The sequence below is a fragment of the Neofelis nebulosa genome, chromosome 9, assembly GCF_028018385.1.
Source record: "Neofelis nebulosa isolate mNeoNeb1 chromosome 9, mNeoNeb1.pri, whole genome shotgun sequence".
In the NCBI taxonomy this organism is placed as follows: domain Eukaryota; kingdom Metazoa; phylum Chordata; class Mammalia; order Carnivora; family Felidae; genus Neofelis; species Neofelis nebulosa.
Genome location: NC_080790.1, coordinates 34,696,139 through 34,708,381, shown reverse-complemented (window position 1 = coordinate 34,708,381; position 12,243 = coordinate 34,696,139).

Sequence of the window (12,243 nt, the reverse complement as noted above, 5' to 3'; positions counted from 1 at the left end):
GGGAGAGGGTGGGAGCTGCACGTCACCAGGGCTCTGGGGCTCCAGCTGTGCCCCAGGCTCCAGCTCTACCCGCCTCCCCCACCCCACCCCAGTCCACCCTCCTTGGCCTCCGGCCCTTGGGGAAGCTGAGAGAAAGTCTCGCCTGTTCTGGATGCCGCAGGCAGGATCGGCCACAGTGATCTCCTTCATGTGTCCCCGCTGGCTGTAAGCGCTGTGTTTGGTTTGGCAAAACGGCTATTTAAATAGCAGTGAAATGTGTCACTGGAAAAAAATTAGCTCATGTTTCCTTTGCCATTTCTTCATGATTTCCATTAAAAGTGTAACCACGGGTAATAAATTAACAAGATCTGTAAAAGCGACCATAGGAAACCATGGATCCAGAATTCCTATAAACTTCTAACCCATGATGCTAAAAAGCGAGGCTACTTGGGGAAAGGGGAGCCGGATCACCCATGTACTCCGGTTTTCTTTGTGTCTGATTCTTACCTCCCTCCCCTCAAAATGGGAAAGGAAACCCTCTGCGTCTTACAGGGGTTGCTGTAGTTATCAGGGGTGAGAGTCTTTGCCTGGAAAACCCGGAGGCTTGGGGCACTGCTTGGCGCTTCCTGTTTCATTAAAACAAAAACAAAAACAAAAACAAACCCCAAGAAAAACAAAACTAAAATGTTACTTCTTTTTAAAAAAAAAAAAATTTTTTTTTAACGTTTATTTATTTTTGAGACAGAGAGAGACAGAGCATGAATGGGGGAGGGGCAGAGAGAGAGAGAGAGAGAGACAGAATCAGAAGCAGGCTCCAGGCTCTGAGCTGTCAGCACAGAGCCCGACGCGGGGCTCGAACTCACGGACTGCGAGATCATGACCTGAGCCGAAGTTGGAGGCTTAACCGGCTGAGCCACCCAGGCGCCCCTAAAACGTTACTTCTTTATCAAAGCACAATCTCCTTCCCCCAAACTATGCCTCACTCGGTCCTGACCACGGTCCGGTAGTTGAATTCCCAACTCCTGCTGGGAAATGGACCCTTTCCCACGGGTCCCGAATAGCTTGAGGTCCAGCTGTGGCTCAGTTTCACAGATAGGAACACTGAGGCCAAAGGAAGATATTTGTTTTGGGCACAAAATGCAATAATCAGTGGATGGATCGAGGAGGCTTCTTTCTGATGGTTGCCACCTCTGACACACGCCCACTCACACATTCGTACACACTCGCGCTCCGCACAATGCTTGTTTGTGCCGGGCTGGGGGTGGGGCAAAGGATCCCTGTAGGGTCCTGAAGGTGTCTCTGGAGACAGGGAGGTAAAAAAGCTCCTTCCAAGGCAGGTGGTTCTGGGGAACGTGTTTGGTTGGACACCCCAGGGCTATGGGGGGTGCCAAGGGAGGGCACCGGCTACGTTTCACCTGAGGGATGGGACTGTGTTTAGTGCTACCCGCAGAATCTGGGGAAGTGGGGGGCAGGACCGGGGAGCGTGTTCAGTGTCACACACAAGCCCAGGGGAATGAAAAACAGGACTGGGGGAGGGTGTTATGTGACACACAGAGTCAGGGTACAGAGGATGGAAGGAGGAAAGGCAAGTAGTAACCAGCGAATCTCCTTTTGTTTCTGGTCCTCTGAAGCCCTGTCCTTCCTCAATGATCCTTTCACGAGTATCCCAAACCTCCTTACTTGAAAAAAAATTTTTTTTAATGTTGATTTATTTTTTAAGAGAGGAAAGAGACAGAGTGCCAGCAGGGGAGGGGCAGAGAGAGAAAGAGACAGAATCCAAAGCAGGCTCCGGGCTCTGAGCTGTCAGCCCAGAACTCGACGTGGGGCTCGAACCCACGAACTGTGAGATCATGACCTGAGCTGAAGTCAGGACGCTTCACTGACTGAGCCATCCAGTCGCCCCTCTCAGCCCCCCTTATTAGTCTAATGTGACTGTCCCTTGGTCTTCTGTTACGTAGAAGATGGGGTGAGAAGGGGGAGTTTTGTGTCATTTCTCAGCCCCAGGGTACCCTCTGTCCCTAGAGTCCAACTCCCCTTGCACATTAGCCCCTGGGGGTAAGAAGGAAGCCATTTCTTGTTTCTTCAGGACAGTCCCTTTTCCTGGAAGGCAGTGGTATGGAATGTGGAGGTTCAGAAAACACTGTGTCACGATGAAATGAAAGAGGGATGTGGCACCAGCTCTTTTCCCCACTGATCTGCCTTCAGACCCCTCTCCCTCGAACCCTCCTCCTGCACCCCAGCTCCCAAACCTTTCATCTTGTCGACACAGATGCTATCATCCATTTCTAGGGGTGTCTGGCTTTCTTTGCTCACTCCTGCCTGTGAGGCCCCTGACAAGGGCAGTGGTGCACAGCCCCTCCACCCCCATCTGGGCCCCGGACCCAGAGAGCCCTTCCCCTATAGCTCAAGGCTGGGGGTTCTGCCAAGGCACCTGCTGGAATGAAGGAGAAACATCTGCTTGTTTTATTTACATTTCATCCAGATGTTTGGGTGCCATGTAGACGCAGCCTGTGGGCCGTCTGAACGCTGCGGCTGGAAACGGAGCTTCCCTCTTTTGGAGCTGGGAGGCCGGGAGGGAGGGCCTTCCAGCTGAGGAGGGACGGGGCTGGATGGCAGACACTGCCTGGGGATGGGAGGAAGGCAGGAAGGCGAGACATGGAACCGGAGGCGGATCACGGCCCTGGCAACAACTGGAACAAGATTCTTCATAAACATCGGATCTGTTTACAAAGCCACCAGTGTAGGCAAGCACTTGCCAAATCGTGATTTTCAAAAATCGCCCTTTAGAGCGCTTCACACCACTTCCCGGATGCCGAGTGAGAGCCTACTGTGTGCTCGGTGAGCCCTGCCCACTCTCCCCACACCCATGTCCCAGGCTGTGAAGCAAAGGCAAGCAGTGGTCCCAGAGGCTCCAGCTGAGAAGGCCAATTAACAATGCCGGGCGGTGAGCATAAATCACCAAGCTCCCCCTTTGCCTGGGCTCGGGCTGGAAAGTATCAGAACTGTGCAAATACTTGGGATGTTTCTCTTTATTAGTGATAAAATATTGGACGTCAGCGTGTGTCGTTTCATGCACTGCCTCCGACAGTCGGAGCGGTAATTGTGATGAATAGGGGTCCAGGGGCAGGGCTGCAGGCGTTTAAGAAGGCTCTGTGGATTGAAAATATTAGGATTGATTAAAGGTCAAATACTTTATAAATTTATCAGTGCTGGATACATTCTTCCGAGGTGGGGGCTACCCCCTTCCAGCCGGTTAGAAAAAAAGAACTCAATATGGTCACATGCTCTCCCCTCCTTCCCTTTGTCCCTCCACATTTAACCTACAAAAGTGATGAAACAGCACACGTTTTCCTGTAATTCGTGCTCTTTTGCCTCTCCTGCCAGAAGACGAGTTCAGCACAGACATCTGTGGGCAGGAGTCTGCCCATTTCTCACCAGAGAGAGAAAAGAGAAATTTCCCTGTGACTGGGGTGGAAGCTGGTCTCCAGCACCAGCCCTCAGCGGCCGGGCCTCCAGGGACTTGTTATCAGAAATTGCTGTTACCCACCCGAGGAGTCCTCAGGGCAAAAGGAGGGTCTCTTTGCTGATTCTGTCCTTTCCAGAAGGGTCTGATCTCCTTTTATTAGATAAAGAGATCTTTGTAACTCCGGAAGCTCTGAGTGAAACTCTGTTTAATCACGGCACCAGCCCTCCCCTGCATCCTTATAAGGTTTATTTATTGAACAAATACACATTAAGGCGGGAGCCGCTCTAGTGCTGGGGATAAAGCAGGGGGACAAAATAGGTGAAAAGCCCTGCCCCCAGGGAGCTCATATTCTAAGAGGGAGTGAGAAAGTATTAACTGCCCCCCCAACTATAAATTATATAACATATTACATGATAATAAGGGCAAGGGAAAGGGGCACCTGGGTGGCTCAGCCGTTTAAGTGTCCCAACTTTGGCTCGGGTCATGATTTCACGGTTCGTGAGTTCGAGCCCCGTGTGGGGCTCTGTGCTGACAGACAGCTCAGAGCCTGGAGCCTGCCTCGGATTCTGTGTCCCCCCCCTCCTCTGTCCCTCTCCTGCTCACACTCTGTCTCTCTCTCAAAAATAAATAAAGTTTAAAAAAGTTAAAAAAAAAATAAGGGCAAAGAAAAAAAAATAAAGTAGGGGAGGAAAGGGAGGAGAAGGAACAGGGGGAGGAGACGGACATTTTGGAACGGGTCAGGGACGGCCTCCTGAGCCCTGGAAGAGGTGAGCACATTTATTGGAGAGAAGAGTGTTTATCTGTAAATGTGTTTTAATGGTGCTAGTACAATTTTAGTACCGGCTGTCATCTATTCTTTCCTTTTTGGACTTGGGTGTGGTATAAATAAAAACACGTACAGAAAATGCATGAGGTAGAACAGACCTGTTCAGAGAAGAGATTTCTAAGACCCCTAGACTAATGACTTGCATCTGAATTACCTGGGGGGCTTGGTGAAACACAGATTGCTGGCCCTTACCCTCAGTGTCCAAGTCAGTTGGGGTTGAAGAATTTGCAATTCTAGCAAGTTCCCAGGTACTGCTAATCTAGGGACCAACTTGGACAACCACGTGCTCTCCTTGATCAGGTGCGGCTTCCTGGAAAAGGTAAACTTGTGGAAAAGTGTAAGAAAAAGAACAGATGGTAAGTTTTCAATTTTACTCTTTAGAAACAAGAGCGGTGAAAATTAAATCAGCCAGTGGGCACAGATGGAGGGCCAAACTACAGATAGGCAGGGGAACGGCTCAGTTGGCTGAAGTTGAAATTGACACTTGCCTTCCTTCCCCCAGCATCCCAGACTGGGACAGAGGAGAGAACCAGCAGAGACAGAAAAAGCATGTGTCTTGGGCAGGTGCGTCGGCCAGACTTGACAGCTCCAAGGCAGGAAGGGGAAAGTTACAGAAGTTTTCCTCTTTTCCTCCCTGACTCCCCCCACCCCGCCACTCCAGACTATGCTAAAGCTTATGAAACACTCACTGGAGGGACTGGGGCAGGTGGGGAGGGGACATACACATCTCTAAAAGCAGTTTTTCCCAAAATGTACTCTTGGTAACACTCCTATCAAGGGATGTTCATAGGTGTTACCAAAAAGAGGATTCTTTTGTCAAATATATTTACAGCACACTGTTAAATTTCTTTATTGCTGGACTTCTCAGGGCCTTTAATATGCAGATGTGCATTGTTAATCTCACCAGAGGAAGATTTAGTATTCAGTGTTTCTTAAACTTTTTTGATCACAGAATCTCCTTTACTTTTTCATGGAGAATCTTTCAGGACCAGTGTATAGTGGGATATGTTTTGGAAAACACTGGCCCTTAGGACTAAATGGTCTCCTAACCCACACTGATGAGTGAAATGAAAAAACCCTCACACAGCCGGGAACTCAGAGGGTATCTCCAGCAGTCCTTTGTTCTCTTAAAGACTTCTAGATTGGGTTAGAAGGATCTCCAGATGGATGTGCCCACGGTTCAATGCCCATCCTGAGATCCCCATGGTTCTTTGAGGCGAAAGCCTGGACTGCTAGTCTCCTAAACCTTGTATTTGATTTGACTAGGATTGGAAGACACCATCTCTCCCACAGAGCATCTTTCTCAAACACATTCCTGCCACACATAATGTATAGAAGCATGTGCTGTGCTGGCTGGACTGACAGAATTGGTCACGGTGTCAGTGAATCCCAGTGCACTGAATCCCAGTGCATGGTTTATGCCTATAGGCAGGGCCTGCAGAGCTGAGAAGGGGAGGGGCCCATGGCCCCAGCTGTGTCTGGAGAACAGCAGTCTTGATATTTACGACTATGATGGTCCTTCTCTAGTGGACCTGCTCTGGAACATAAATAAACTTAATAGGCTTCAAATAATTGTGACAACTGAGTTTAAACCCCAGGTCCAGGGCAATGGATGCCTCTCTCTCTCTCTCTCTCTCTCTCTCTCTTTCTCTCTCTCTCCCTCTCAACCAGGCCTGATTCTACAGACCCAATGCTCAGTCCTGAGCACAGCAGCACCACTGACTTTGTGGGGTTTTGGGCATTGATGGGGAGGGAAGTGACCTTGAGAGTGAACCAGAGGAAAGAGGTGTATTCTTATAAAGTGTCCCAGGCTGAGATGTGTTGCTGACCCTGTGCAGCCCCCAACTTGATGGGGTGGATTCCAGATCATGCTCCTTGCATGGGGGGAAGGGCAAGCCATCCCTTGCCCCCTTTCCAGCCTTTCTCAGAAGCTGTATGAGACATAGAAGTATAAATCTGGTGGAAAGAACTGGCATATTTCAAACACTTTCTTTGTTTAAGACGTCATACCATCTCGTAAGAACGAAAGACACCTACCTCTAACACGCAGCGAACTAGGATAAAGCACCAGACTACAGAGTTATAAAGAAAACAAGGAGATAGCAGATGAGATGAATTCCTGCCGAGCAGGGATGGGACTTTCCGGGAGAGAGACCTAAACAAAGGCACAGACGTGGGGGGGCGGGGGGGCGGGAAGCACAGGAATGTTCAGAGAAGGTGCACAAGGGTGAGAGAGCAGCGAGCAGGGAGGCATGTTGGAGCCAGAACCAGGGAAGCATGTTGGAGCCAGAACTTGGAGAACCTTTCCTGTCATACTAAGAGATTTCACCTTGTCAAATAAGCACTAGAAAGTCACATTTTATTTTAATGTTTTAAAGTAATACACGAGGGGCGCCTGGGTGGCTCAGTCTGTTAAGCGTCCGACTTCAACTCAGGTCACGATCTTGCGGTCTGTGAGTTCGAGCCCCGCGTGGGGCTCTGGGCTGACGGCTCAGAGCCTGGAGCCTGCTTTGGATTCTGTGTCTCCCTCTCTCTCTGACCCTCCCCCATTCATGTTCTGTCTCTCTCTGTCTCAAAAATAAATAAACGTTAAAAAAATTAAAAAAAAAATAAAGTAATACACGAGTAAAATCCTCAAACAATACAAACATATATTCAGTGAAATGTAAGTCTCCCTCCCATCCCCGATTGGCAGTCCCTCCGTTGTCTTTCCGGAAGCAACCACGATTACTCTAGTATCTCGTGCATTCTTTCAGAGATATTCCATGTCATTGCGAACACGTATGTGAATCTATCTTCCCAATGCTTTTTAAGTGCAAATATTCACATGTATATACACTTACTTGTACCTTGCTGATTATACTTAACCATAGATCTTGGGAGAGTTTTAGGTGAAGCATACTGTGTCCCATAGTTTATTTAAGAAGACTATAACTGATGGACATTTGGTGTTTCCACTTCTTTTGCTACTTCAAACAACGATGCAGTGAATATCCTAGTATGTAAGTCACTTTGTACACGTGTCTGTAAATTCATAGACATGGAATTGCTTCCTCGAAGGCCATTTGTGTTTTTGATATTGATAGACTTCACATGGGAAAATTTAATGCGGGGGATGCTGGGACCAGATCTGTTTTAGGAAGATCCTTTTGGAGGTGCTAGGATGATGGGAAGGAGGGAGGAGACAAGTGTGGAGGGTGTTATGATTACACCAGGTGAAACATGATGAGGGCCAGAACAGAGTGCTGGCTGAGGAAAGGGAGGGAAGGGGGAGCGTGGAAAAGACACTAGTAACTGATTAGATGTGTCCATATGGGAGAGGAGAAATCAAAGGCAATCAGAGGCCCAGAGCCCCACATGGGGAAGGATTAACCAAGAGATAGAAGGAGTAGCTTTGATCAGATTCTTGAAAACCAGGAACGTGTCTGCATAGATAGGAAAGCAGAAAGCTAAGAAATCACCACCTTAGGCTTGGTAGGGCAGGACAAAGCATAAGACTCAAAAAAAAAGCTAGAGGGTTGATCAGACTCAGTGCCGTTTCAGACAAGAAAGGGGGTGAGAGCACCGTCTTTGGAGTCTTTGGGTTTAGAGCAGCTTATGAATTGTATTAGTCAGTTTCACCTTTCTGGTGGAACCAACCATTGCCAAATTTCAGGGTTTAACCCAATAGATTATTTCTAGCTCATATCGACATCCACTGCAGGAACAGTGTGAGGAAGGGGCTCTGCTCAAAGCAGCTAATGGAGGATTCTACGTTCTTCCATATTCAGATTCTATCCTCCTCTAGATGCTCAGCATCCTCCCCATTCAGCCCCTGAATAGGAAAAGGGACAATTGTGTGTAGGCACAACTGCCTATACGCAAGGTTTTATGGGCCAGAACTGGAAAGGACTTATGTCACTTCTACCTGCTTTCTATTGGTCAGAACTAAGTCATATGGTTGCATCTCATTAATTGCAAGGGAGCCTGGAAACAGCATCTAGCTGTGTGCCCAGGAGGAAAAGGGAAGTGCGTGGTAAACAACTAGCCAACACTCTGCCCCCCAAACTGTGTGTCCTGGACAAGTCATTTAACATCTCAGAGGCTCAGTTTTTACAACTGTAAAATGGGAGTCATCACCTCCTAGGTAGGATCATTGTCAGCCTGACTTATGTAGATGAATAAATAACCACTCCTGTGAATACTTATACACATGCACAGTGTGGGCTTTTTGCTTGCGACCCTCTGAGCGCTGTCGTGGTGGTTTTCCTTGTCTTTCTCTGCCCACTCCAGGTCTGCGCAGACGGAGGAAACCCCAGTCTGTCTCTGACTGACCCGGATCCTGCTGGCCCCAAAGTCGATTTATTTTCTTGAAATAAATCGTTTGGTTTGGCTGACTCCGTGGGTCGGATTCATGAGATTATTTCCAAATCTCTCTATGCCTGGTCCACGTAGACCTAGCCGCAACCTCTGCCAGACAGCTGCGCTCCTCGCACACGCGGGCTGAAGAATGATTCTTGTCCATTCTTTCATGTTATTCCCACACTTCAGAAGTCTGGAGGGAAGCTGAATGTTTGCTGTTCTGGGATCATTTGAAGCCGGGCATGCAAAGAGTTCCGAGTCACTTTCAAGTCTGCCCGTAGGAAATCTTTCTTGGCAAACAGACAGCTAGAATTAGTTATTAAAGGCATGTCAAATGAATAAAGACACCTCTGTGAGGGAAACCGCAAGAGCAGTTACTTTTTCTAATATGAATAGGAGGCTAATATCAAATCACCTTTAATTTTCCACTCTTTCTTTGCTGTTCCGATGGTGGGTCAAATCTAATAATACAGATACAACGGAAAAACCATTTCTGTTTTCATCTATCACCATGCATATGCCCACTGTAGATGTGTGTCTTAAAAACCAGGGTCTGGAATTTAAACCGGTACCTGCACACTGACGAGGCTGTTTCCTCCAGGAACGTTCTCTCAGATGCCATGCCTGTGATGCCCTCACAGGCCTCAGGAAGCCGACTCACGAAACGAAATAAATCCTGGTCTTGTCTATAAAGTGGTCTTGTCTCTAAAGCACGTATCCCACAGAACCCAGGCCACAACAGTCGCCAAAAGGCAAGGATGGTCATGAAGACCCAGCCCTAAGGACCTGGGGAGAAAGAGGTGTGAAGGCATTTTGAAAACATGGGCCTGATTTCCAGATGTCAGTCACCGAAGGCCTGGTGAACTCTCATTCCCTAGATTTAGGGTCACTGGATAGATTTGCAAAGACAGGGGAGCTGATGACCAACAGGAAGTGCCGTATCGTGGTTAAGAGGCTCTCAGGTCTAACACACCGTCTGGATTCAAACCCCAGCGCTGCTATGTTTTGTTGTTATCGCAAGCAAACTGCTCCCTTTCTCTGCACCTCAGTTTCCTCACCTGTAGAATGGAGATAATGATACCTATCTCACATGGTTGTTGTGAGTAATAAATGAACTAATTCTTACAAAAGCCCTTAGAACAAATGTTTGACAATGAGTAATTTCTCAATGACTGTTGACTATTATTGCTAATAATAATACTATTATTGCAGTGGTATTAATTTTTTTTCAGTGGGGAAAGGGATCAACGGGTGATTTTATGTGTGTGTGGGTCCTACACACATGAACAATATAGACTCTATATGGAAGAGTTGGTTGGTTGAGAGAAACCAGTCTTGCACTGTAAGGTGTAACCACTTTGGAAGCTCTTGTGCTAAATACACACGATTTGAGTTCCTGTGGTCAAAGGGTGATGCTGTCCCCACACAGATGCCCTCCTGTGCAGACAAGTCCATTCTCTGGATACAGAGATTTTCATCCAGGATCAAAAACACGGAAACCATTTAAAACTGACCAAGCTAACTCCAGCCTTCTAGAAATTAACCCCGTCAGCGGGGTGCTGTGGGACGAGGCCCCTTTGAAAGCTTTCTTATATGATACATTTTGTGTGCCTAAGAGATTTGGGTGGCTTTTTCTTAAACTAACTCTAAAAGATCAAGGAGTCACTTTAAAACATTTACCCCTGGATCTAGGTGGAGGCCACCGCTGTGAACTTCCTGCCCCTCGTCCTTACCTTGCCATTGACACTAACAGCGGATCTTCAGCCAGTCTTGAACTGGGGCCATGTAACTGCTCTAGGGTGGCAAAAGATTCTCTCCTTGACCAAATGCTACTCAGCCTCCTTTGGAACTCTTCTTGACCAGGCCTTGACTTTTGGGGCTTCTATGTTCGCCTCTCCAATTTTAGCAAGAATCCTGCTAAGTCAGTTCCTTCAGAATCCCCCACTCTTGATATCTGATCACTCGGGATAATCTGACGTGGTGCCTCAGCCTCCACCAGCCCCCAAGGTGATGTCTGATCACCCAGGCCTGCCCTCAGCAAGAATCCTGTCAGGTTGGTTTAGCCAGAATCCCCCTGACCCCTGAGGCTTCCTCTTTGTCATTTTCCATCCACTGACCCCCTACCCTGCTCCTTGGCTGTGTTTCCTTGCTGTATTCAGAGTTGAACACCATCTCTCTCCCTGACTACAAAACCCCATTGTAGCAGCCCTCTCTGAATGAACTGGACTTTACTGTCTTCAACTATTGTCATGAATAACTTTTCTTTAATAGGGGCTTCAGGATTTACTCTGGGAGAGCTGAGATTGGCTGTATGTCACGGTACAAACTCCCTGGGGCAGTCAGCCAGGTGAGATCAGGGGAAGTGGCCAGGCAGTTCCAGAGAACTCTCTTAGCACTCTTTGTTATCTCTCCATGGTTGATATTTTTAGGCGCAATCACTAATTAACGGACCCATCAACAACACTGTGGCCTAAATTATTTCCTTAATTGGGACTTCAGGATTAAAAGAGAAATTGAAAGAGAAAAAGGTAACTTTTTTTGTTTCTTTGTTCTGTTTGTTTTGCTTTTGCTTGCTCACGCTCCCTCTTTGTTTCTAACAAGGGTGTAAGGTGGTTCATTTGTCCAGGTAGAACCCAAAGTGAAAATAAAAATGGAAAGCTTTACTCAGATATTGGGATATGGACATGCATTTCAGTGTTTGCCTTTATGAATCGAGGCAAGCTGTCGATCGACTGGATTTTTCTTTTGCAACTAATTGTGGTGCTCCGGAAACACAGCCTAAGGCCTTCATTGAGAATGGAGCCTGTATGTGTAGGGGTGTGTATCTGTACGTAGAGAATGTGCGAGAGCACGGGCTGATGAAGCAGAAAAGTGAAATCACAGCGGTGCCCGACCGGCTGCCCCTTGCCAGGTGTTTTATTTCATTTACTCCTCATAACAGAGGCAGGTATTATTATTATTTTTTTAACATTTATTTTGAGAGAGAGAGAGAGAGAGAGAGAGAGAGAAACAGGCAGAGCCTGAGCAGGGATGGGGCAGAGGGAGAGAGGGACACAGAATCTGGAGCAGGCTCCAGGCTCTGAGCTGTCAGCACAGAACCCGATGCGAGGCTTGAACCCATGAACCGCGAGATCATGACCCGAGCCGAAGTCGGACGTTCAACCGACTGAGCCACCCAGGCGCCCCGAGACAGGTATTATTACTGTTATCACATGTGTGGGGATGAGGCTGGGAAGGCGAGAGAGTCAGCCCAAGCCTGAGTACCGGGTAAGAGAAAGAATGGTGCGGGCAGAGCTCTTTTCCCTTGATGGGGGAGGAAAGGCAAGTGGAGAGCCTGGGGAGGGTGGGCGTCTATCAGAGAGAAGGTGCCCCGGGCACAGGGTTTATACATCCTGCAAAACTACAGAATGAGGTCTGAGCCATGGTCTAACCTTGACCCCAGTGCCCCTAACTCTCAGGCACCTCAAAGCCAGCCAGCCTTCCTCTTGTTGCCTGATGGAGGCCTGCCCACCTTGATGCTGGAATCCGGGTCTTCTGCATCTGGAATGGGGCTGCCATGGTGTTGGTAGAGAGGTCCTGAGCAAGCCGGTCAGTCTGTGTCCTGACCTGGGTCACCAGGGGGAGGGTGTCA